This window comes from Aotus nancymaae, unplaced genomic scaffold (assembly GCF_030222135.1).
Source record: "Aotus nancymaae isolate 86718 unplaced genomic scaffold, 86718_ANA_hifiasm-v0.15.2.pri h1tg000065l, whole genome shotgun sequence".
Taxonomy (NCBI): domain Eukaryota; kingdom Metazoa; phylum Chordata; class Mammalia; order Primates; family Aotidae; genus Aotus; species Aotus nancymaae.
In genome coordinates, this window is record NW_026988480.1 from 1,430,957 (window position 1) to 1,455,438 (window position 24,482).

The 24,482-nt window shown below is 37.2% G+C and overlaps 1 non-coding gene across 1 annotated transcript; it reads right to left on the reverse strand.

Moving 5' to 3' along the window:
• Window positions 1–18,343: 18,343 nt before the first annotated feature.
• On the reverse strand, window positions 18,344–18,447 carry LOC135270767 (small nucleolar RNA U13). The gene has a single exon (XR_010338900.1). It is a non-coding gene; the product is annotated as a small nucleolar RNA U13 (small nucleolar RNA).
• Between the last annotated feature and the right edge of the window lie 6,035 nt (window positions 18,448–24,482).

Genomic DNA, 24,482 nt, shown 5'->3' on the forward strand with positions numbered 1-24,482 from the left:
TGCAAATGATATATCTGATAAAGGATTCCTATCAAAAATATACAATGAACTCTTATAACTCAACAATGAGAAAATCAGTAACACAAAATGTGAGCCAAAGAATGTAACAGACACCTCATTAAAGAAGAGAAGTAAATGGAAAATAAATATATGCAAATATGTTGAAATTTGTATGTCATAAGGTAAATACAAATGAAAGCAACAGTGAGATCCCACTCCACACCTGTGGGAATGGCTGATATCCAGAACACTAATTATAAAACTGCAGAGGAGGATGCGGAACAGGAACTCTCATTCATAGCTGGTGGGAATGCAAAGTGTTACAGCCACCCTAGAAAACATTTTGGCAGTTTCTTACAAAACTAAACATACTCTTACTTTATAGTCTAGCAATTACACTCCCCGATATTTACTGAAAGGAGTCCATGCAAAACCTACATATGGATGTTTATAGCAGCTCTACTCATAATTGCCAAAACTTGAGAGTAATGAAGATGTCTTTAAGTAAGTGGATGGGGACATAAACTGTGGTACATCAGACAATGGAGTGTTATTCACTGCTAAAAAGTAATAAGCTATTAAACCATGAAAAGACATGGAGGAAACTTAAATGTGTATTACTAGGAAGCCAATCTGAATAGGTTACTTATGATCATTTGCTGTATGATTTAACCTACATGACATAGTGGAAATATACATGTTTTGAAACCCACAGAATGCACAACACCAAGAAGGAACCCCAGTATAAAGTATGGATCTAGGTGATAATGATGTGTGAATGCAGGTGAATCAATTGTAACAAGTGTTCCACTCCAGCGAGGGATGCTAATATTGAGCAAGGCTAGGCAGGAGTGGGCACAGGAAATATTTTGTATGTATCCCTACCTTTCTTTTATTTTTTCCTGTGATCCTGAAATTGCTCTTAAAAATAAAATCTTTTGAATGTATTCATAACATATTGTTCCAGTATGATAAGTCTGAATGTACAGTAATGGAGAAAACATAATACAATGTAATATGTAAATAGTTTTGGAAGGCTAAATTTAAGAATGTGAACTTTAAAAAATATTAGAAATTTATCTTTAATTTTGCACAATACAGTTCTGAGCAACACTATTAAAAGTGAAACTTTTATATGTTTTCACTCTATTTCCAGAGTCCTCAGTCATTTTTATGACTACATCTAAAGGTTAAACATATGTATGTGTGTTTATTGAAGTGTGTAAAATTAAAATAGCATTTTTCTCTGTGTAAGTGTGTTCAGCTCTGCAATAAATCAAAAGTATAGCCTAGAACTCATTTCCTTTCCTTGTATGGCCTAATGGGAAAATAGGAACTAAAGAGCAAAGGATTGCATTTTCTTCCCACCGTAACAGATGGATGCTCATTTGCAGAACAATGATGTGTTCCAAACAGAAAGAAGAAAATTTCAGTAAATGCAAAAAAGATTGGTGTGTATTTTCAGTTTTCTCCATATCTAATTAGAAGTGCATTTATCTGCTGGACCAGCAACTGGTATCTGGATATAATTATAGGCTATGCCTAAACACTTGATTTAGTCTTCTCGTGAACATTTTAAACCAAAAAAGTATATAATGTGATTTTAACTCTATGGAATAGTACAGTCATCCTTCTCTATTTTCAAAAGAATGGGGCTGACCTATAATAACCGTATCAGGAAAATCAAGTCTAAGAATAAATTAAGACTTGGGAAAATAAATCCAGGGGAATAAAAATCTCCTTTTAGTTTTAATCTGAGTATGAATTGACAATGTTCTACATAAACAGAAAGCAGCATATTCACCTTGTATTTCACTCCCTGCAGAGTAAGCCTAAAATTAAAAAGGGTAAATGGACTATAACTATGATGAAATTGAACCTGAAGATAGATAAGAAAACACTTAGATCTGTGTTTTTAAATGACATTTACTTATATTTCTCAATTACCTGTCTATAAGAAATTTAAGTATGATCTATAATTAATTACTAATTATCATAGATAAAATGTATAGATAGAGGTAAAATTCATACAGGAATTTTTTTAAAGATTGATTTTAGGGAAAAATGTTGAATTTTATTTTGATTCTAGGGAAAAATTAAGAGGGCAATTTTGCTATTTAAAAATATTAAATACATAATTTATTTATTTCTCTGATTATAGTAGAATACATACTACTATTTACATACAATGGAAAATTTAATATATTCTGAAGCCGTTCAATAAGAAAATAAAAATAATCTCCAACAACCCATCACTCAGATGTAAACACTATATTGGAGATTTCTTCTACTTGTAATGATACAGCAAGATAGATAAGAAGATATTTACAGCTGTATTTTGCATGACCATAGAGGGAGAGCTAGTCCATGCCAGTATTTCCTGACCCACAGACAAGGGCTTAGACAGTGAGACTCTCAGCAGCTCTACTCTGGAGTGCTTCTCTTTATCACAGTACACAAAGTGATAATAAGACCAATTCCTGGTCTCCATCACCTCCTCATCTCTAGGAGCTCTTGGACTCTTGGCAGGACTCCTTCAGGTTCTCAGTGTCCTCCTACTGTATGGATATTGGTTGGTAGTGCCTCTTCTTGGACCATTATAGTGTGGACTTGCCCAGGGTTTGCTACAGTCACTTGCTCAGGTCAAGGTGGAGCACACAGACCCAAAGTGTGTGGCAGGGGACCCTATCCTGTGGCCAGGGCTTGGAGCTCCTGTCTGGCTTTGCCTCTGCTCCTACCAGCAGGAACATTTCAGCAACAAGCAGTCATTTTCCACAAGCATATTTATTTCTTATATTAATACTATGGATTTAGGAGTTGAGTTCTCTAAGACAGCATCAGATTGCATCGATCTTTCTTAATGCAGCAAATATAAACTCTGTAGAAGAAGTCTGTTGAAAAGTCTTTTTAGATTTTATTTTATTTTTTTTGCTTTCTTAAAATAGTATCTTCAGAAACTTTTTTATGGCTGGGCACAGTGGCTCATGCCTGTAATCCCAGCACTTTGGGAGGCTAAGGTAGGCAGATCATTTGAGGTCAGGAGTTCAGTACCAACTTGGCCAACATGGTGAAACCCCATCTCTACTAAAAATACAACATTAGCCAAGCATAGTGGTGCACACCTGTAATCCCAGTTACTCAGGAGGCTGAGGCACAAGAATCACTTGAACCTGGGAGGCCGAGGTTGCAGTGAGCAGAGATCACGTCAGTGATAGACCACAGACAAGTCCCAATCAGCGTCCCCAGAGTTGGGGACCTCTATTATAGAATTTAAGTTGGGTATAAAGGGGAATGAGATCATTAAAGAGTAATTTCCTGAGAAAAATGTTGGTAGAATTAGTAGAATACAAGTTCCCATGAGGTTGAAAGATTGTTGAGTTCAAGGTACTGGAAGAACTATTTTAAGAATCAGAGGTGGGGTGCATAGAGTGGGAGGCATTAAATTAAAGCTAAAGAGGGTTACAGTGATGGAAAGGGCTAGGGTAAGATCACGGGGAGGGCTGAGGTGGCCAGGGGAGCAAACTCCCTGGAGGAGAGAAAGACGACAAGGACAAGGAACTGAGTCCTGGGCCTTGGGTACTGACATCACCAAGCGTTCAATAGGCCTAGTGATCCAGGGAAATGAAAGGGGTGCCGTTGGAACCAGCGGGGAAAAGCCACAGTGAAGAAGTAGAGGTGATTTAATCTGATAATGTTATCCAAAAGTGTGTTTTGTTTTGATTTGGTTTGCTATGTCTTGTTTTTGGAGCACAAAGGAAAAGTAGTCTGGAATGAAAGAAAAAAAAAGACAGGCACTTATTCTACCTACAGGTTTAGAACATGGATGTCATAGAAAAGGAAAAAAACAGATAGCCAATGTTTGAAAGGTAAAACAGGGAAGATATAAGATTCTATTAGATGAAGAAGGTGAACAGAACATTGAGAAGATAGAATGACCATATGGGGCAGTGTGCTGATAGCAAACCGTATTACACAGGGAATATTGGAAGTGTTTTGGGAATGGGAGAGAGGGAAGAATGGGACAAAGACAGGGACTTATGTATCCCATGGAGTTTAGACTGCAGCACATGAGGAGAGAAATGTGGCATCTTATTTGATTTTTGACATTTCTTTGTATATTCTAAGCACGTCTTTTCTGATTTATATGTTTATGCATACATATGTATATTTTTTTGAGATGGTGTCTTGCTCTGTCACCCAGTCTGGAGTGCAGTGGCATGATCTTGGCTCACTGCAACATCTGCCTCCCAGGTTCAAGGGATTCTCCTGTTTCAGCCTCTCGAGTAGCTGAGATTACAGGCATACGCCACCATGCTGGGCTAATTTTTGTATTTTTTTTTTTTTTTTTTTTTTGTAGAGACGAGGTTTCACCATGTTGGCCAGGCTGGTCTCAAACCCCTGACCTCAAGTGATCCACCTGCTTTGTCCTCCCAAAGTGCTGGAATTACAGGCATGAGCCATTACACCTGGCTTCCAGTTTATTTCTTTTATTTTACTTTGTAGATGGTATCTTTTTGTGTTACTAAGTTTAGTTACTTTAAAGCAATGTTTAATACTTTGGCTTTTGGAATTATATTTAAGGAAAGCTTCCCTTTTAAAATGGATGAACCAATTATCTTAACACATTTTATATGTCTCCCCCCACCTCTTGCCTTTAATTCATCCAGAATTCTTATTCTGTTTGATTCTTCTGCTTGCCTGAACTTGTGCCACAGCTATACTGTTTTTATTACAATAACTTTTTAACATGTTTTACTTCATGCTAGTCCAATCCTTCTTTCCCAGCATTCACACATATTTCAATTTGCCTGTTTCAAAACTGCTTTGGCTATTCTTAAATATTTACTGTTCTATTTGAACTCTGAGTCATAATGTACATAAAACAGTCATGAAGCATACAGAATTACTTACCACAGGCTATATATTTAAAAAATAAAGATGTTTCAAATGACATTAAATCTTTCACTTGATAACAAAAGATTGAAAATCACTTTATCAAAATAAAGGTTAAGAAGAGAAAGATATAAAAGTTGTGAAGTACATTTGAGAAACAGTGGAAAACTGTAACACAGAAGAATTTTTGAAAAGTATAAATCAAATGCAAAGAAATTAATTGTGACGCCCAAAGGAACTAAAGAACCTGTAATCCCAGGTAGACAAAAATAGATCTTCAAGAAGTAGGTGGATTTCCAAGAAAGTGTACTTCTACAGAAGGCAGCACTCGGAGGAGGGGGTGCTAGGCAGATGATGGGGTAACTGTGAGCAGCTCCCTGAATTCCCCATATTCTGACATTTAGGCTCCATTATTTGTCTAGGAGGTTACTTTAAATTTTGATTTAATTAAAACGGCCTCCAAAAACTCCACAAGCTAAGTGTGGATATCCTTGAATTTCCATGTAGGAAATATACCCATGTAGCCATCTTCAGATGGAAAATCAGGGCATTTTTCAGAGGCTGCACTGCACCTTCTCCCAGCCAGGATTCATCCACACAGCTAGCCATTGTTACAACCATCTGATCTCCTAGATTAGTCTCTCCTGCTTTTGAAAGGCATGTAAATGGAGTATGTAGTATATAGTATGTACCTTTGCTGTTAGTTTCCTCAATATGACGTCAGTGAGATTCATTTAGATTGTAGTATACAGCAATATTTCATTCAATGTCAGTGCTGTGTAGGGTTGACAAACCTCTGTAAAGTGCCAGGTAGTAAATCTTTTAGACTTTTCAGGCCATGAGCAGTCTCTGTCAAATGTCTTATTTAAATGTATTTTTTAAACTAATCTTTAAAAATGTTGAAAACACATTCTTACCTTGTGGCCCATACCAAAATAGGCTGTGGGCCAGATATGGCCTACAGGACATAGACAGTCTATTGTAGTATTCCGGTTATAGGAGTCTATTGAACGAATCTTCCAATACTCACTTATTCATTTCATTGCTATTGAACATTTAGGATATTTCAAATTTGGGTCTTTTATAAATGGTGACACTATGAACATCCTTGTGCAGGCCTTTTAAAGAAGTGCTACATCACATTTTGTTGAGAACACGGCTGGAAGAGAAACCACTGGATAATGGGATTTGCACACACTCGGTATAAAGTCTGTGACCAAATTGCTGTTCAAAGAGGTTGCATCAATACGCACTCCTATAAGGTGTGCGTAAGCATGATAGTGACTGTGCATCCTTGCTAGTACTTGGTGTTATCTGAACTTTTTCATCTTAACCATTTTAATGGGTGTCTAGTGGCTATTAATGATTACTAATGAAGTCAAACAATTTTTTTAGGTTTATAATCCATATGGATATCCATTTTTTTGTGAAGATCTGTTCAAATCTTTTGCCATTTTTCTGTTAGACTTCCTTTTCTTATTCTTTCGTAGATATTTTGTGCAGATGATGCATATGAGTCCTTTGTTAGATACATGTATTACAAAGATCTTGTCCACTCTGATTTGCTCTCTTAATGTTGCTTTTTGATAAACGAGTGCTCTTAAATTTAGCCTAATATAATTTGTCAAGATTTTCATTTCTGGTAAGTGCTTTTTGTGTATTGTTTGAAAAATGTATGCCTACTCCAATGACATGAAAATATTATCTTCTTTCCTTGTAAAACTTTATATTTTTAAATCTTTCAGCTGAAGATCGAAATGTTATTTGTTGTTTTTAGTATGCATATGATATGAAGGGTCAAGATTGATTTCTTTCGTATTAATATCTAGTAGACCTAGTTACATTTTAAAAAAATCATGTTCCATTATGCTGAAGGGTCACTTTGCTATAAATCTAGTAAGGATGTACATACAAGTTCTGTTCTTGCCGTCCTTATTCTGTTTCATTTGTCTTTTTGTCTATACTTGCACCAATAGTACAATGTATAATTTAGTATGAATTTAGTAATTCTAGTTACTTTACGATGTTTCAGTATATGGCCTTGGAAAACATCCAGTTTTCTTCTTCTTCCACACATTGGCCTTGGATGGTCTCAGTTTGTTTTTATTTTTAATACAGGTTTAAGAATCTACTTGCCAGCTTCAACGAAAACTACCTGCTGGCATTGGTATTAAAATTAAGTTGAATTAATTGATAAGTTTGGGGCAAAACATACGTTGACAATATTCTTGTTGCATTCCAGCTCAGGCCACTCTTGGCACCCACTTTCAAACATCAATCTGGCATATTCTTCCATTTATTTAGGTTTTTTAAAGTTTCTTTTAATACTGTTTTGTAATTGGAAAGTAGCAGTCTTAGACTTAAAAAATAATATTTGCATTAGATATTTCTGATATTGTCCTATTTTTAAAATTGATATATAGAAGAAAACGTTTCCTTAGGTTTGTCACTAATATATATAAATAAACTGATTTATTGATCAATTTTTTGTGTTAATCTTCTTTCCAGCCACCTAGCTACATTCAATTATTAATTCTAATTGCTTATTTTCAGTGACTTTTGGATTGTGCATATGTACCATCACAATCTCTGCAAATAGTGATAGCTTATTTTCTTCTTTCTAAGCAACATCTGCTATTTCTTTGTCTTATATTATTGCACTGGCTGCAATCTTTTGCAGAATAGAATAGAAGCAGTCATAGTGAGCCTCTTTGAATTGTTCCTAATTCCAAGGGGAAGATTTCAGTATTTCACCATTTAGTATATTTGTGCAGATGTTTTATAAATATTTTTATCATACAAAAGGATAACTTTTTGTTTGCTGAGAGTTTTTGTTTTAGTCATAAATGAATATTAAAAATATTTTTACATATATTGAAATAATTATATTTTTTGTCTTTTTTTTAAAATTTTACTTTTCATGTGGAAATAAACTAAATTTCAACTAATGACTGACCTTGTATTCCTGGAATAAACTCAACTTGGTCATGATGTATTATCTTATATTTATATTGCTGAATTTGATTTCCAATATTATGTACATATATTTTTCCTTCTCTGTTCATAAGAAAATTGACCTATAATTTTTCTGTTACGTCCTTGATAATCTCTTGTGCCAAGTTTGTTCCACCTCATAGAATGCTGATGTGCCCCTCATTTTCATTGTCATAAGGTTTTGTGTTTTATTTTATTTTACTGTAATCTGGGCCTATAGATTTCTTCATGAGACAAATAGGTCTTTAATTACAAATTTAATTACTTCAAAATAAAGACGTCTATTTATATTTTTCATTCCTTCCAGCTTAAGTTTTGGTAAATTGTGTTTGCTCAAATAATGTTCATAACAGTCTCATTAACTGTATGATGTCTATGGATCTCTAATGATGTTTTGTTTTTTATTCTTGCTATTGGTAATTTATGCTTTTAAGTAACTCAGTTTTATTATAAGCCTATACATTTTATTAGTATTATGAAAAAACAGATTTGGTTTTGTGGATTTTTCTATATTATGTGTTTTCTTTTTCTAAAAAACAAAAACCTTATGCATAATTTCCTTGTATTTTCTTTGGATTAAATTGACTACTGTTTTCTAATTTTTTGAGATATAGACTTTGATAATTAATTTCTAGCTTTCTTTAATTTCTTATATTGTATTTAAAAATAAACTTTTCCTAAACAAATGTTTAGCTGCATTCTACCAGCTTTATATACTCGTGTGTGTGTGTGTGTGTGTGTGTGTGTGTACTAACCTATATATGTTTTCTGAGTTTATATCATATCTAGAATTATAATATCTCCCTGGTGCATGCACTCTTTCATCATTAAAATACCTATTTATTGGCAGTAGCAAAGCATCATATGCTTTCTTTTGTTTAGTTCTTGCATGATATAGTTTTATCTTTACTTCAAATTTACTTAAATTTTATAATCTTTATGTAAACTTTTATAATTTTTAATCTTTATCCTTAAAGTATGTTTCTTAAATGCAGCACGTAGTTATAAAGATAATCTAGTATGACAGTATTACTCTTCTAATTAAACTATTTAGGACATTTCATTTAATATAATTACTGACATATTTGTCTTTTATCAGCTTATATTTTCTATTTGAACCATTTGTCTTTTTTTGTTTTCCTTTTCTTCTATTAGATTCATCCAGAGATATTTTATGCATTACGCCTCCATTAGAACGTTAACTATATATATATGTATTTTTATAAACATTTATATATATAGATTTGTTTTTTTGAGACTGAGCTTTGCTCTTGTTGACCAGGCTGGAGTACAATGGCGTGATCTCAGCTTACAGCAACCTCTGCCTCCCGGGTTCAAGCCACTCTCCTGCCTCAGCCTCCCGAGTAGTTGGGACTACAGGCGTGTGCCACCATGCACAGCTAATTTTGTATTTTTAGTAGAGATGGGGTTTTTCATGTTAGGCTGATCTTGAAATCCTGACCTCAGGTGATCCACCCTCCTCAGCCTCCCAAAGTGCTGGGATTACAGGCGTGAGCCACTGCACCTGGCCTAACTATATATTTTTAGAGAAATTAAAAATCATCTCTTCTATTTTCTGAGTGTACTATACATAGCTTTTTAAAATTTTTGTTTAAAACTCCAGTAACAAACTAGACCACTTCTGAAATTGTTTTTATGAAATTGCTTTTATACTTCTTTTTTGATCCTTTGATTCTATTTATTGGAGTGACTTGTATTCTAAATGCTGTGCATTATATTAGAAAAATTGTAGAGATTCATAAAGTGTTTTCTTTCTGCAGATAGATGGAGTTAACCATCCTAATCCAATTAGAGCCTGGGTTAATGCAAGGTTTTATAGGACTCTATCACTCTCTACTTTTCTCCCATTTCTAGGGTTTATCCCTCTCAGGTGATCCTGAATAATGCTAATCCTTGTTTCCTTAGTTCTCAAGAATGTCAAGTAATTTCTTTAGCTTCTTGGTCTTCTGTAACAAGCAGCTTCGGACAGGAGAATGAGATTGTAGGGCGGGTAAAGTGTTGAGTTCTCTGACCTTCCTCCTTTCTAGAATCCTGTCCTCATCAATGTCTTTTTTCTAACCCCTCCGTCTAGTTCTGCAACGCTGTAAACATTTTTCAGGTTTCTCTGGTTCTTGTCCTTATTTTTGGACCTCAGTTTTTTGCACTAGGCCTAGAATTGGCAAATGCCCTGAAGGAATGCTGGCTTACCTCTCTGGAAGGTTTCTGTTCTGGAATTTTGTACTTTTAGGTGCTGGCTGCTTCAGTATCTCTCCAATGCCCTCAAACAAGTTTTTCTCTGTGCACATTATCTGGATTTGAAAGTTGATTTTAACAGCAGTATTAGATTGCCATAACCAAAACATTACTTTGGGTATTCTGATAACGGAAGCTCCCAGGTGAACTTTTCATCTGTGTGAGGCAGTGTAACTTCCCCAACTCACTTCCAAGAAACTAATTATTGGGATGCCCACCTATAACTATAAACACATAGTGTGCTCCTGGTCATCATGGTTTTAAACAAGTCCAACCTTTAGAACTGCTGTGAGATTAACAGAAATCTGCAATTTCTATCCTTCAGATCGTAGATAGGGTGGAGTCAATTGGGCGGAATGACTCCCTGAAATCTTTGACTGTCTTTATTTGAGTACTAAAATAAGCTGGAAAAGAAATTAAGAGTATTATTTATACAATTGAGCTCCTTCAATCAGCTTGATGAACACTACTAATGGGGCCCTGTGTATGGTGTTTTAATGCATTTTTAAAAAGACATCTGGAAAGTTCTACTTATATTCCACTTCACTAGCAACATATGGAGACTCAAATGAAAAGGAACAGGAAGAGAAGGATCTCACAATTTATATGATCCACTGGGTTGCTAGTTCACCAGTACTCTCAGCAGTGGAGAGTGTCACAGAAACACTGGAATGGGCTCAGCAAGACAAACTGTGACAAAGTTAAGAAATGAAGACACTGATGAAAATATCAATGCTGGGCAGCCGTATTATTTGTGTTGGAAAGTGTGGCAGCACCTATGATGATTTGTGTGACTGATGAAAATAGCTGAAGGGCATGACGTTATAAGCATTCTCTCATTTTACACACATGGACACAGTGGACACAGAGGAAAGAATTATCTCAAATGTATGGTAACTCACTTGTGTGAAAGAAAAGTACCAAACTCAATTATCAGATAAAATAAACAAAAACACCAAAGTGAGTATGGTTGACAGTGTTCAATGTTAACTGACTTCTTTGCTCCTGGAAAGCAGCAGCGAAGGTTAAGAAATTTTCCCACCCTCTTGTCTTCTGAGAAATGGCTAACCTGAAAAGACCTCACTATATTTTGACGTAAGACTTCCCTTCATCGACTGAAGACTCACTCAATTATCTGTCTCCACAAAATCCTAGATCTTCTTTCTGAGAGATTCCTTATTAATGAACCTTTTCTCTGTTACAGTAGTCTTAATCAAGTCATCTCCTTAATTATCTGGTACATTTTTGACAACAGAAAAACGGAGCGTTTAATGAAAATCTGAATGTTTTTCTGTATAATGAATGAGCCGAGTAATATGCAAAAAGCAACCTAAATTATTTAAGATATCTTAAGTAAAAGTTCCAAAAGAATACAATTCAAAGGCAGCATTTACATGTTGGTGAGCTGGACGATTAAGTGAAAGACGTTCAAAAACATAATGTAAAAGGAAAGAGAGATGAAACTACTCGAGAAAAGTGAGATAAGTGGGATGGAACGTCTATCGAGAAGCTTCGATATCTACATAATAGGAGTTCTGTAGGAAGAGCATGGGGTAGAGAACAAACAAAACTCAACGAATTGATTGTTAAAACATTTCAAGAACTGAGGAAAGACAGACTTTTAGATCTGAAGGCTTATCAAGTGCCCAGGTGAAATATGTCGGGAGAAAAAAGATTCACACTTGAAGCCGTCCTAGTGAAATATCCATATTTCAAGAAAGAATGCTAAAATGTTTCCATGTAGAAAATCTTGAAAAGGTTACTTATAAAGCAGCAATGCACAGAATGGCACCAGCTATTTTAAAGAATAATGTCATCAAATAATAATGATAGCTAACCTATTTAGCATGGTCTTTGTTCTAGCTTCTTTGTATGAGTTTCCCTTTGAATTTTCTTAACAACTCAATGAGGTAGGTATTTATTATTAGCCTCATTTTTCAGGGAAGGAAGTTTAGACACAAAGATGTTAAATAACTTGCCCACAGACACATAGCTGGTACGTGGTAGGAAAAGATTCAGGTTCAGAAAGCCTGATTCCAAAGTCTATGCCTTGGACTGGCTTGAGGAAAATGCATTTATGTAGGTGAAACTGTAAGTCAAATGTGAAGGCAAAATAAATATGTTTTGGGATATGCCAAGACTCAGAACTTTTGCTAGGTGAAATTGCACAGGAAGCACACGTAGACACAGAGAAAAGGTCCAGGACTGAGCCCTGTGTGAAAGTTTAGAGGTTGAGCCAATGACTAGCCAAGGAGACTCAAGGATAGTGGCCAGAATGGAGAGAGTGCACGGCTCCAGACACTACGTGAAGAGTGTTCCAGGAAAAAAGGAACGATGCCAATATCAAACACACCTCTCAGGCTGAATGTGAGGGGAATTAAAATGCAGCCACTGAATTTGGTGATGTTGAGATCCTTGGAGAAGCTGGTAGATGTGACTAGAGTGGATTCATGAAGGGGAGGAGAGGCCTGGGGTGAGCAGGCATGACCGCTCCCTGACGGCAAGTCCATCTGGACTCATACATGGCAAAGAGCCATGTCCAACTTGATAAAAGGTCTAAACTTAAATTACAAATTGTAAGCTATTAGACAAAAGTATGTAAAGATGTATTTATATCTTACAGTGGGACTTTCTTAAGCAAAGCCTGAAATTAAGAAGTTGAACTACATGAAAAGGGAAAACAATGCAAACAAAGGTAAAAAGGCAACAATATACAGGTGAAAGTATTTGCCATCAGTAAAGCAGGAAGAGTATTTCAATTTTCATCAAAAGGTGAATAAATATATATAAAAACTTCTAATAAGTTGAAAAATAATTTAAAGTTGAAAACCTAATCTAAAAAAGATGAAATAAAAATAAGTAATACAAATATAAAACAAAGAATTCAAGAACATAAAAAGAAAACATTTGTACATTGGAAAGTATGGGAATGCAAAATAATACAATTGATATTATTTTGTTCATTAGTTCAGAAAAAAATTTAAAAAACTGTAAATATGCTAAACTGAGAGGAGGTAGGAAAATAGATTACTCTTGTAAGGTTTGTTCCTGCCGAGTTTAAAAGGAAGAAACTGAGGCCAACACAAGAAGATCCAGACTCCTCTCAGACGTGGGGTTTTATAGGGAGTGAAGGAGCTCGATTGGTTGTGGGAGAGCAGGACTACTATTGGGTAAGGTTACAAGCCTTTGTTTGCATACAGAACTTGGCTGCTATTGGTTAGAATTACTCAAGGATAGTGGCTTTCAGCTGCTATTGGCTAGAAAGACTCAGCTGCTATTGGCTGGAAAGACTTGGCTGCTATTGGCTAGAATCACAAGACCCCGCTTGCATACTGGGTTCTTTAAGGGAAAGCCAGGCTGTGCGAGAAGGGGAAAAGGGAACATGCCAGAGCATGTCCCAGCTTTCGGAAAAAAGAGTCGGGGAGATGTGCGTCTGAGCTCCCAGCGAGGCAGCCGGCCTTACAACTCTCACACACTATTGGTAGGAATGTAGGTTGATATAAATTTTTTGGAGCCAGTTTGGAAGTTTTTGTCAAAATTTAACTGATAATTCAAATTTTAGAATTTAGTCCAGCACACATCATTGCTTCTGTGTAAAATGAAGCATGCACAGAAATAATTGTTGCAATATTATTTATAATCGTAAAAAAACAACTAGAAGCAAATTTAATACCAATCTATGGCTGCACAGTTAAATTCACTGTGATGTTGGAATATTATGCAACTTTAAAGAAAAATGATATAAATTACATTGGAAACATCAAATGACCAAGCAAGTGTTAAATATGAAAAAGCGAGTTATAGTATAACTTATTGATCAAATTTGATTTAAAAAGACGAGATGTAACTAGCTGCTATAATCTGATTTGTGTCCACCTAAAATTTAGATGCTGAAACCTAATTCCTAATGCAACAATATCGAGAGGTGGGGCCTTTGGGGGATGAGTGGGTTACAAGGACACTGTCCTCAAGAATAGGATTAGTGACCTTATAAATGAGGCCCAAGGGCTCCTTCCACCACATGAAGACACAGCTATCAGGGACTATACCTGAAGCAGAGAGCTCTCACCTGACACAGATCTGCTGGGCCATGATCTTGGACTTTCCAACCTCCAGAATCATGGACAATAAATTCCATTCTTTACAAGTTACCCAATCTAAAGCACTTTGTTATAGCAGTCTGAATGGGACTATGCCACTAGCCCACTAATGATATGTAAAAGAAGAATGTCTGTAAATCTACATGAAAAATGTAACCTGTAGTGAACTTTGAGGATAGAAGAAACAATGAATCGTCATCTCATTTTACTCATAAGTTCCTTGAATCACTTGATGTTTTTTAATAAGTAATGCTGTATTTTAAACGTTTGAAGGAAGAGTTTTTTAACTTTAAAAAGATAAAAATGAAAGAATAACTATATTCTTTAGATTACAGAATATACCAAAACCAGTTCTACATGGCCACAAGAGACAGATTTAGTAGTGAAGCCTGAAAGATCTAAAGCATTTCTCACAATTAGAAAGATCAGTATATAGACAAAGCACCTGAAAAATCACTGACTAGAGTACTTGCCTTTTCATTCAATGTCTATGTTTGCATAAACTCTGCATGCATATTTTAATATTTGCATATAAAATTAGACACACATGGGAAATATGTTAACAGGGCCTATTTTCTGAATGACAACATTTTTTACTTCATATGTATTTCTGTAAAGTTTCTTTTTTTTTCAAAGAACAGTAATTGTGTTTAACAATAATGTAAAACATTGAATTAATTTTATATGATTGCTACATAAGGTCTAACAATCTGGTGTTGGACCACAGCCTGCACATAAGGAAGTGTGTCTTGTTCAGCCTGCCCAAGGGCAGAAGAAAGGATGCAGCAGCACAGGAAGAATAGATTTTCCTTTTACCCATGTTTGCTTTGGCATTATTAGATCCACTAATGAGAACCTGGACTAGGAGATTGGATATTGATTATTTGCATTCTTTGTATTTAGCGGCTGGAGAAGGTGAATTGGGGAGGGAACTGTGTTTGGTCATCAACTTCACATAGCCCAGTAAGTGGATTTTTAGATTCTGAACACTTTCCCTTGAATTGCTTGACTTTTCTGCCTTGGAATTGCATCTGTCCCATGAAGGAGTAGGGTATTGCCCTTTGCATCTGACTAACCATCCAGTTCCTGGGGAGAGGCGAAGTTACTGCTAAGCCATGTGGATCACAAGCATTTTCTTTGGTGAGTCTGTTTTGGGAATCTCCCGCAAGTGGAGGAAAAACTGGTTCCAAGTTCATTGTATCCCTGGCTTTTTCTGACCGTGATTCTTTTGTTCAATAGGTAACAAGTGAATCTTGACCCTTCCATGGAGCAGACACGTGGCAGGTGCTTCAGACTCAGTGTTGAGGACCCCAGCAGGGAGTGCAGGGAAGTCTGCAATAATTATAATTCTATCTGATAACAGCTGCAATGCAGAAGTGTTTCATGGACTGTATTCTGTTCCCCCAAAATTCATGTGTTGAAGCCTTAACCTCTAACACCTCAGCATGTGACTGTATTTGGAGACTGGGTCTTTAAAGAGGTAAAGCTAAAGTGGTGCTATTAGGAGGGGCCTTAATCCAATCTGATTGATATCCTCATAAAAAGAGTTGGTATGGACATGCGGAGAGACACCAGGGATACTGACACACAGAGAAAAGGCCATTAGGAAGCTAAGGAAAGAAGCCTTGGGAGAAATCCAACCTGCTGATGTCTTTGATCTTGGACTTCCAGCCTCTAGAGCTGGGGTCCTTTCTGTATGTGAGTGGCCCGTCTGTAGCACTTTCGTATGGCAGCCCTAGCAAGTCAATACAAAGTTCAAGGAGCTCTTAGACAGAGCAAGGACTGCTTTCCACAGGGAGACTGATCTGAAGAATGATTGGTGGTTAGCTGGAGGGGTCCTGTGAATGCAGTCCAGTGAAAGACCCCTAAGACAAGGGAGAAGCTATTTAAAGATGTAAACAGGGCATTCCTATGATCTCTGAAATTTTTGTAAGTAAATCTAGCTACAACATGGTAACCGGTGAGGATCTTGGGTCAATAAAGGAGACTGCGAAGGAATGCACTTGGCATCAGGGAATGCAAGAAGAAAGGTGTGCCTTACAGAGAGCCAGAAAGTTGAGTGGGCAGCAAGGCACCTTGAGATCGGGAGGTTAACTAGATGTTGGAGAGCTTGGTAACTCGGACTAGAGTTTCTAATGCAAGTCCAGAGTTTAAAACAAATTCAAATGGCCCAAGTGGGGAATGGCAGTAAGGAACCAGATGTTTTGTTATTCGTCAGCCCTTTTGAGAAGCTTTGTTGTGAAAGCCAGATGGAATGTGAACAGTCACTGGTTGTTTGGAGGGAGATACGTGTAGCTTTGAAGTCCTCGAATACTGTGCAATGGTTTTCAGGGTGCAGAAGCAGCAGCAGCATCACATGGAAATTTGTCAAAATGAAAATTCTTAGGCCCCACCCCAGACCTACTGATCAGAACCTCTGGGTACGGGGCCTAAAGAACCGCTGCTCTATTTCAGGTTTACAGAGATAGGCTGACTATAGTCAGAAAAGCCTTCATCCCTGATGGAGTTTCCCTCCCAATATTTAATGCCTTTAGTTCATTTATTGCTGTTTAATAAAGGGAAATATGCAAAGTGCACTTGTACTGCCATCCATACAACAAACAGTAGTTGGTGAGTCTAAGGAAGGGGTGGCTTTACTCATTTTGGGAAGTTCCTGTCTTCAGTTATACATTCAAAGAAGTTTGGTTTTTTTTTTTTTTTTACGGAGTTTCGCTCTTGTTACCCAGGCTGGAGTGCAATGGCGCGATCTCGGCTCACCGCAACCTCCACCTCCTGGGTTCAGGCAATTCTCCTGCCTCAGCCTCCTGAGTAGCCGGGATTACAGGCATGCGCCACCATGCCCAGCTAATTTTTTGTATTTTCAGTAGAGACGGGGTTTCACCATGTTGACCGGGATGGTCTCGATCTCTTGACCTCGTGATCCACCCCCCTCGGCCTCCCAAAGTGCTGGAATTACAGGCTTGAGCCACTGCGCCTGGCCCAGAAGTTTGATTTTTTTTGGTGTGTTTCTTCTTCTTTATCCACTTTCTAATCCTCCTTGTGTTGACTTAATATAACATTTGTTATGTGCACTCACTTTATTTGAGGAATTTTACTTTTTTTATAACCTCTCTCTCCCTCTTACGTACAGTACTTTCCCCCTTAAATAATTATGTAAAACTTCTTTCAATTTTAAGCTCTGAAACACTTATCTCCTTTGTGTTAACATCCATACGCTCTTCATGTTTTTATACCCTTTATTAATTCACACTTTTGGAAATTCTGGCATTAACCATTTATGCCTTACATGGCTTTATTTTTTATTTATTTGTGTTTGTCATATCTCTGAATTCGGCAATGTCTTCTTTACCCGTATTATACTTCATCACCGTCAGTATATGTGACGGATGGTGAAGGATACAGAGAGGTCTCGTGCCTGTGTGTCAGTGCAGAGCTTAGCATGTAATCAGAGACAATGCCTTTTAGCCGTTCTTATCATGAGGGGACTATAGCCCGTGCTATCAATGGCACCTCACCAGACTGTGCTCTGCACGGGAGCTTCATTGTTAATTGACTCATTCACTCTTGCAAATCCTGCTCAGCTTTTTGATTGCATGAATTTGATTTTGTTTAGCTTTATAGGTCTCACGTGCAAAAAGAAAACATCCCTCTTTTGTTCTTTCCTTTCTCAGCAAGAACGATAAAATAACCATAATCTTTTTCTTGTGTATTCAAAATACTCTGCCTGAAAACACACTTAAATTCTAGAAAGCTTTATAATAATTTAAATTACATGGCACCGTTTTTTTTTTTCCTGCTTGTCATTATCTTCCTAGGCTTTGTCACTTCCATGGCAACACATACTGTATTTTACTTTGTGTTTAAAAATTATTTATGCTGAGCCATAAACTAGTTTTTTTAATGAATATTCAACAATGCCTTCCAAGTGGCGAAATGTTCTGAGCCTTGTCTTAAATCCTTCCCACACACAACTTTTAAAATAATGCTTTGAAGTGCAGTGCAGATCGTGTCACTCCTCTGCTCAAACCCCATCAGTGGCTCCCCACTGTTGATCAAGGAAAGCCTATACCCCTTGGTCTGACTTCTGCCACCTTTTTTTTTCACATCAGATGGGTAATGCGCCCACATCATAACAAGGTTTGAGGAAGGCACTTCTCACACATGAGCATGAAAACCCAATCATTGCACTTATAAACTACAAAAGGATCAGACTTCTTCTTCCTTGATAATCTTGTCTCAACCTGCCTTTACTGTCTTTCCATCTTGCATCCGACCTTCTAATATACATCTGAGAATGCCTCATCTATAAACTGCAGATAGCTTATTACAACTGGCATCAACAATGAAGACTCTATTACATCACAAAACGGAAGTATGAAAATAAGAGAGCAATGACTTTACTTTCTCTGCATTTCTCTTGGTGTTCCCCAGTGGTCCAGGGATGGCTGTTTCCCTTCAAATAGTCACCTACCGAAGGGGCAGAATAGAGAAAATCGCCACCTTATGTCTATTACCACGAATGAGACAAACGTTCTCTGAGTCTTCCAGCAAACTTTCCTTAGTATCTATTAGACAGAGTGTGTTTCACACAGACCACACACCTAGGCTCGGGAGGGAGACATTCAGAATTAGCTGAGGTTGATGAGTAAGCAGCTCCTAGTTCTGCGGGGATTCCAGCTTTCCACAAAGGACATGAATGCTCAGAGGAAGATGAAGAAAACCAGAGTTTAGTTGCTGAAGAAGGGAGGAGATGGCTTCTGTGTAGACAACCGTGCTGCTGGTTGATTGCTGTTCAACTAATGAACAGCTTAGTTGACATGAAAGACACAGTTGGTTGCCTACACCCTAGTTTTCAGACTAGGGTCAGGTGCAGTGACTCATGTCTGTAGTCCCAGCACTTTGGGAGGCTGAGGTGGGCTGATCACTTGAGCCCAGGAGTCCAAGACCATCCTGGGCAACATAAAAAAATCCCCATCTCAACAAAAAATACAAAAGTTAGCCAGGTGTGGTGGTGCATACCTGTGGTCCCAGATACCCAACAGGCTGAGGTGAAAAGATCACTTGAGCTGGGAGGTCAAGGCTGCAGTGAGGCATGAGGCCACCACTGCACTCCAGCCTGAGCAGTATAACAAGACCCAGTCTCAAAAATAAATAAATAAATAAATAAATGCCAAAACTAAGATGAAGAAGCATGTATTTCTTTGTCACTACGGTTGCAATCCTGGGAGAAGAAATTGTACTTACCCCTGGAAAAACCTGTATAATATATACCTTATTTCTTTTTAAAATCAGATCCCTACACTAGGCCTGAGATGCTTAAAGCCACTTATCTCACCTAGGGTCCTTCTGACCTCCTTTGGCTAATGTCAGCCTCTTTCATGGAATTCCACCTCCTGCAGGTTTCTGAGGCAGAGCTTATTTGTGACTGAAGGGTCCTAGGAAACTTCTCCTCTGGATGCTTTCCAGTGAGCAGACAGCATTCAGGCCCTCCATTGAAGGAACCGGGCTGGGCCATTCCTTCCACCGGCTTTGGAATCAATTAGCAGCTGAAAACTCAATGACAGTTATTATACAGCAGCTCCTGGACGTATCCACCTGTATGCTCACCTATATACAATTTATTTTCCCTGGATTGCAATTGTTTCCATTTTCCCCTCCTTAAATCCAAGAGTGTATCTGATTTGTGTAATCAAATAATATTTCTTCATCAAATTTTTACATGATAAAAATATTAAAAAGACGTGATTTTTAGGGGACCAATGAAGTTGGAATTTTTTTGGTCACCAATTAAATAACAGTATAGGTATAACAAATTTGCACAGAATTATTTTTTATTTTCTTTGAAGTAAATCAATTTCAAGTTTATTCTTATAGACAGATATTTGTCTTTAAAGGTGTTCATTTATATATGTAGAGGAATTAATTTAATAAATGCATTAATGAGAAAAATACACAAATTTATACATATTTGATAAAATAACTGAATTATTTTTAATAGATACATCACTAAAAGTGTTTTATTCTTTCGAGATGTTAGAATTCGGTCATAAAACCAACAATCTAGAGAATCACTCACATAGAGGAAATGTGATACTAGCCAAATAAACCCCTTGCATTATTTACAAGATGTATTAATTATTTATCCACTAGTTTAATTGATTTGAACTATAACCAGGAATAAAACATAAGGGCTTTTTGCAGTAGGTTTAGGCCTTGAAGAATTTAATCTCATGAGTACAATAAATGAACCTGTTTTCCATATTATTCCATCTCCAGTAAGCATAGCTTGAGAGAAATTTCTATATTAACCCTGTCAATGCTCATATGATTTAAAATGGCATGTAAAACACACATGATCAAAGTTAAAATTATTATTTTATCATATCATCGAATAAGTAAAAACAAATTTATTCACTAATCTGAATAATACTGAATACAATATCTAGTTATTCTCTTTTACTGGGTACCCTTTATTTTTCGATGTAATTGTGTTATTTGTTTACTTGTTTGATTTTTACTCATTAGAGCCTGCCTAATAAGTGGTGTGTGTCTTGCCAACACCTTTAACTTTGACAAAGCAGGTACCATACACAACATTTTTAAATGCTATCTTTAAATATTGATAATACTTCCAGGTAAGAGACAAAATGTATAAATTTTATGTTTCTAAATAAAGTCTGTTTCTACTTGTAAGAAGTTATTTTATTGGGTACTTAATGACTAATATATAATGTCAAATATTGTAACTTTTTGCAAATTTTATTTTATCAATAAATGAAGAAATTGATATATACTTTTATTTTCCTCTCAAATCTTATCTTCCTAACATGACACCAATAAAACCAAATTATCCAGTAGTCATTTCTAACGATTTATATGACATTCACATATTTGAATTGGTCCTGGGAATGAATTTATAGTCTGTGATGACTTTTAATACAGGAAGACTTGATTCACAAGCTCCCTGCCATTCCAGGAAGGTTCTTGTTTTAGTTTGCACTACAGGGAAGTGCCCTGCAATCTCCCACTAATAGATCAACCTGAACCTGCCTTGCCACTACTCATATAATACAACCCAGGGAGTCTTCTGGGGCCAGAAAACCAATTTGCTTCTCTGTGAATCTGTACAATGTTTGGAACTCGTCTGTGTTGACAGTAAAACTTCTTGACTGACAAGGTATGCTGACACATCCCCCAAACACATTGCACACACACAATCTGATAAATGGGGGGAAATATATAAAGTTGTGGTAAATACACTAATGGCCTAACTTGGTAGGAGGAGAGATCAGCAGTTTAAAATTTTAGCAAGAATTTTTTATTTGCTATCGCTGTATAAGTGGAGGAAGCTTCCTTCTTCTCAATTATTTTTCAAAATGTAGCCTCTGACAAGGTCCATCTTTGGCAGATGTCCTCTATAAAGAAAAATGGTTATGGTATGTTCTCCCAGAATGGCGCTTTCTGTTGGGGAAGCTTGGTAACAAAAGTGCTCAAGTGGAATTTCAGGGCATTTTCCTGCTTGCCACTGAGGAACACCAGTCCAGCAGCTTCTGCAGCTGTCAGTCTTCTTCCCTCCTCTTTGCAAAGAGGTGGTTTTCATCATGGTCCGTATGTCTACCTCCCAGGGACATCAAGCATCTTCTTTGGCATTAAGTGATAGTATAGCTTCCATTTACAAAGATCATGGAGATTTACAGTCTCAGCTGAGATTCTTCACATTTGTGTATTCTTGTGGCATTTGAAGTGGGATATGTTTAGATCTAGGTCATATTTAAGATCCATCTGAAAACTTTCCCACTATTAGTGGACAAATGCTGCATCTCGTAAGATTCCCAGGAGCGCACATGATCATGGCAAAAACTGTGGCTGGAAATTCCAGTTATAATTCCTCCCAGTTGCCAGTAAAGACTGAAGACTTGTTCTGATTCTTCTGATTATCCTCCCACTGCCTCTGATGGGCTGTGAGTTATTATGATGTTGGCTCAACACTGAGGTTGGAGTGCCTGGATACTGTAGTACGTATACGAAATATGGAACTTAAAGGTTTCCTCCTTTCAGCTAAGCTGGAGATGTCTGGTAGGCTGAGTGTCATGAGTAGGAGGTTCCACTACGTATTCTTGCAGCACCATATACTTCTCTTTTGTAGCATTACTATTTATAGCACTGTTAAATTACGGTCTCCATAATGAATCTGTGAGCCTTATAAAGGTAGAGAATGTACAGTTTGCTCACCATAGCTTCTTTAGTACCTAGACACGCTCCAATGAATGAATGAATGTGTGTATGGTATGAATGAAGGAATGATTTAGTAGTTCAATGTCTTATATTTTAGAGACTATGGTAGTCATATCGGCACATTATCAAACCAGTAACTTAAGTCCTGAAATATTCCCCACTTATGCAGTCATATTTTAATATTTGATTACTAATCTAAATACATTTGATTTATAAGAACTCAATTGCATATAACTCAGAATGTTAATAATTATATTAAATTTTCTTAAATATCAGACCTTGTGAACTACTTAATAAATCGGGAGTATATAAATCCCAGGGTTATTGGATTGCTTTCAGACTACTTCATTTAGGCCAACTTATTTAGTAAATTATTTTATTTTGCCCCTCCTTTACACTAATACAGATTAACATGTCTTTATATTTTAACTTCTGTTTGGCCCCTTCTGTCAAATGTGACACACTGTAAAATACTAGTATAATCCACCAGATTTATCAAAGGATAGTTGATAGTGCTTTCAAATGAATACACCTTTTGAAATTTTTAAGAAAGAGTAGTCCAGGCACGGTGGCTCACGCCTGTAATCCCAGCACTTTGGGAGGCCGAGGCGGGTGGATCATGAGGTCAAGAGATGGAGACCATCCCAGTCAACGTGGTGAAACCCCGTCTCTACTAAAAATACAAAAAATTAGCTGGGCATGGTGGTGCGTGCCTGTAATCCCAGCTACTCAGGAGGCTGAGGCAGGAGAATTGCCTGAACCCAGGAGGTGGAGGTTGCGGTGAGCCGAGATCGCGCCATTGCACTCCAACCTGGGTAACAAGAGCGAAACTCTGTCTCAAAAAAAAAAAAAAAAAAAAAAAATTATTTAAAAATATGTTATTTAAAACACACACATTCTTTCTCAATGCATTTTAGTTCTCACCTTATCACCATGGAGTGATAATGAGTCCTAAACCTTTCATAATAATGAGCCTTATCACCATGGAGTGATAATGAGCCCTAAACCGTTTTCTTCACAGCCTTTGCTTCTGTCTAAAATCTTCTTGCTTGTTTGTATTTACTTTTATTCACAATACTCACTTTACTTAATTCTCAAATTCTCTGAAAGAAGAGACTTTTTGTCATATTCACAGCTACTTTTTAGCATAGAGAACAGGATTCAACAAAGACGTATCAATAGATCAACAGGAGATTCATTGGCAAATACATTGACTTCCACTGGGAAACCACGGGGAGATGAGTGTCCCTGGGTGGCTGGTAGACCTGCCTGTGGTCCTCCCACCCAGTGTGCCTACCACAAACCCAGCCACTAAAAACCAGAAGGAGACTCACACAACTCCCATGTGGAGTTGGGAAAAAGAGGAGCAAGACTGGGGAGAAGAATCCATATATACTGCTTTTGATTCAACCATAAAGCAGTGTAGAATTCAAGTAACTCTGATACGAAGCAAAAGTGGAAAAATTAAACAGCATGGAGCCCTTAAAAGAACCTGGGACAAAGGGCAGAGGAGAGGTGCAGATGAGAAGCCGAGCAGATGCTTTTGCAGGACAGAGGGGAGTAGTGAACTGTGAGTGACTTTCCTAAAATTTAAAACAAGCGAGCAAATACCAGACTTCTGGCAGAGCAAAGGCTTTGGGCCCAGGGTCTAGGAAAGGTGCCTTCCATGCCCTGGAGCTTTGGTCGCCTATGGGGGATGCAGAGGACCAGATCAGAAAGGAGCCAGTGAAGCTTGTCCACCTCTGGAGAGGACATGTTGTCAAGGCTAAAGGAGCCAGCAGAGAAACTCTACCACCTCCTCCTGGCTCAGCAAAAGAAAGGTGGGAAGAAGAGACAGTTCAGAAGCAAATAAAGAGAAAATAGCATTCCTTCTAATGATCTCAAGTCATATACTGCGAGAAGAATGCTCGGAGATTCTGCAAAGAGGGCACTGTTCATTCTTAATGAAAAGAATGGCAGCCCTTTTCCTGCTAATGCCAAATTACTCCCGCAGCACACTCAGAGATA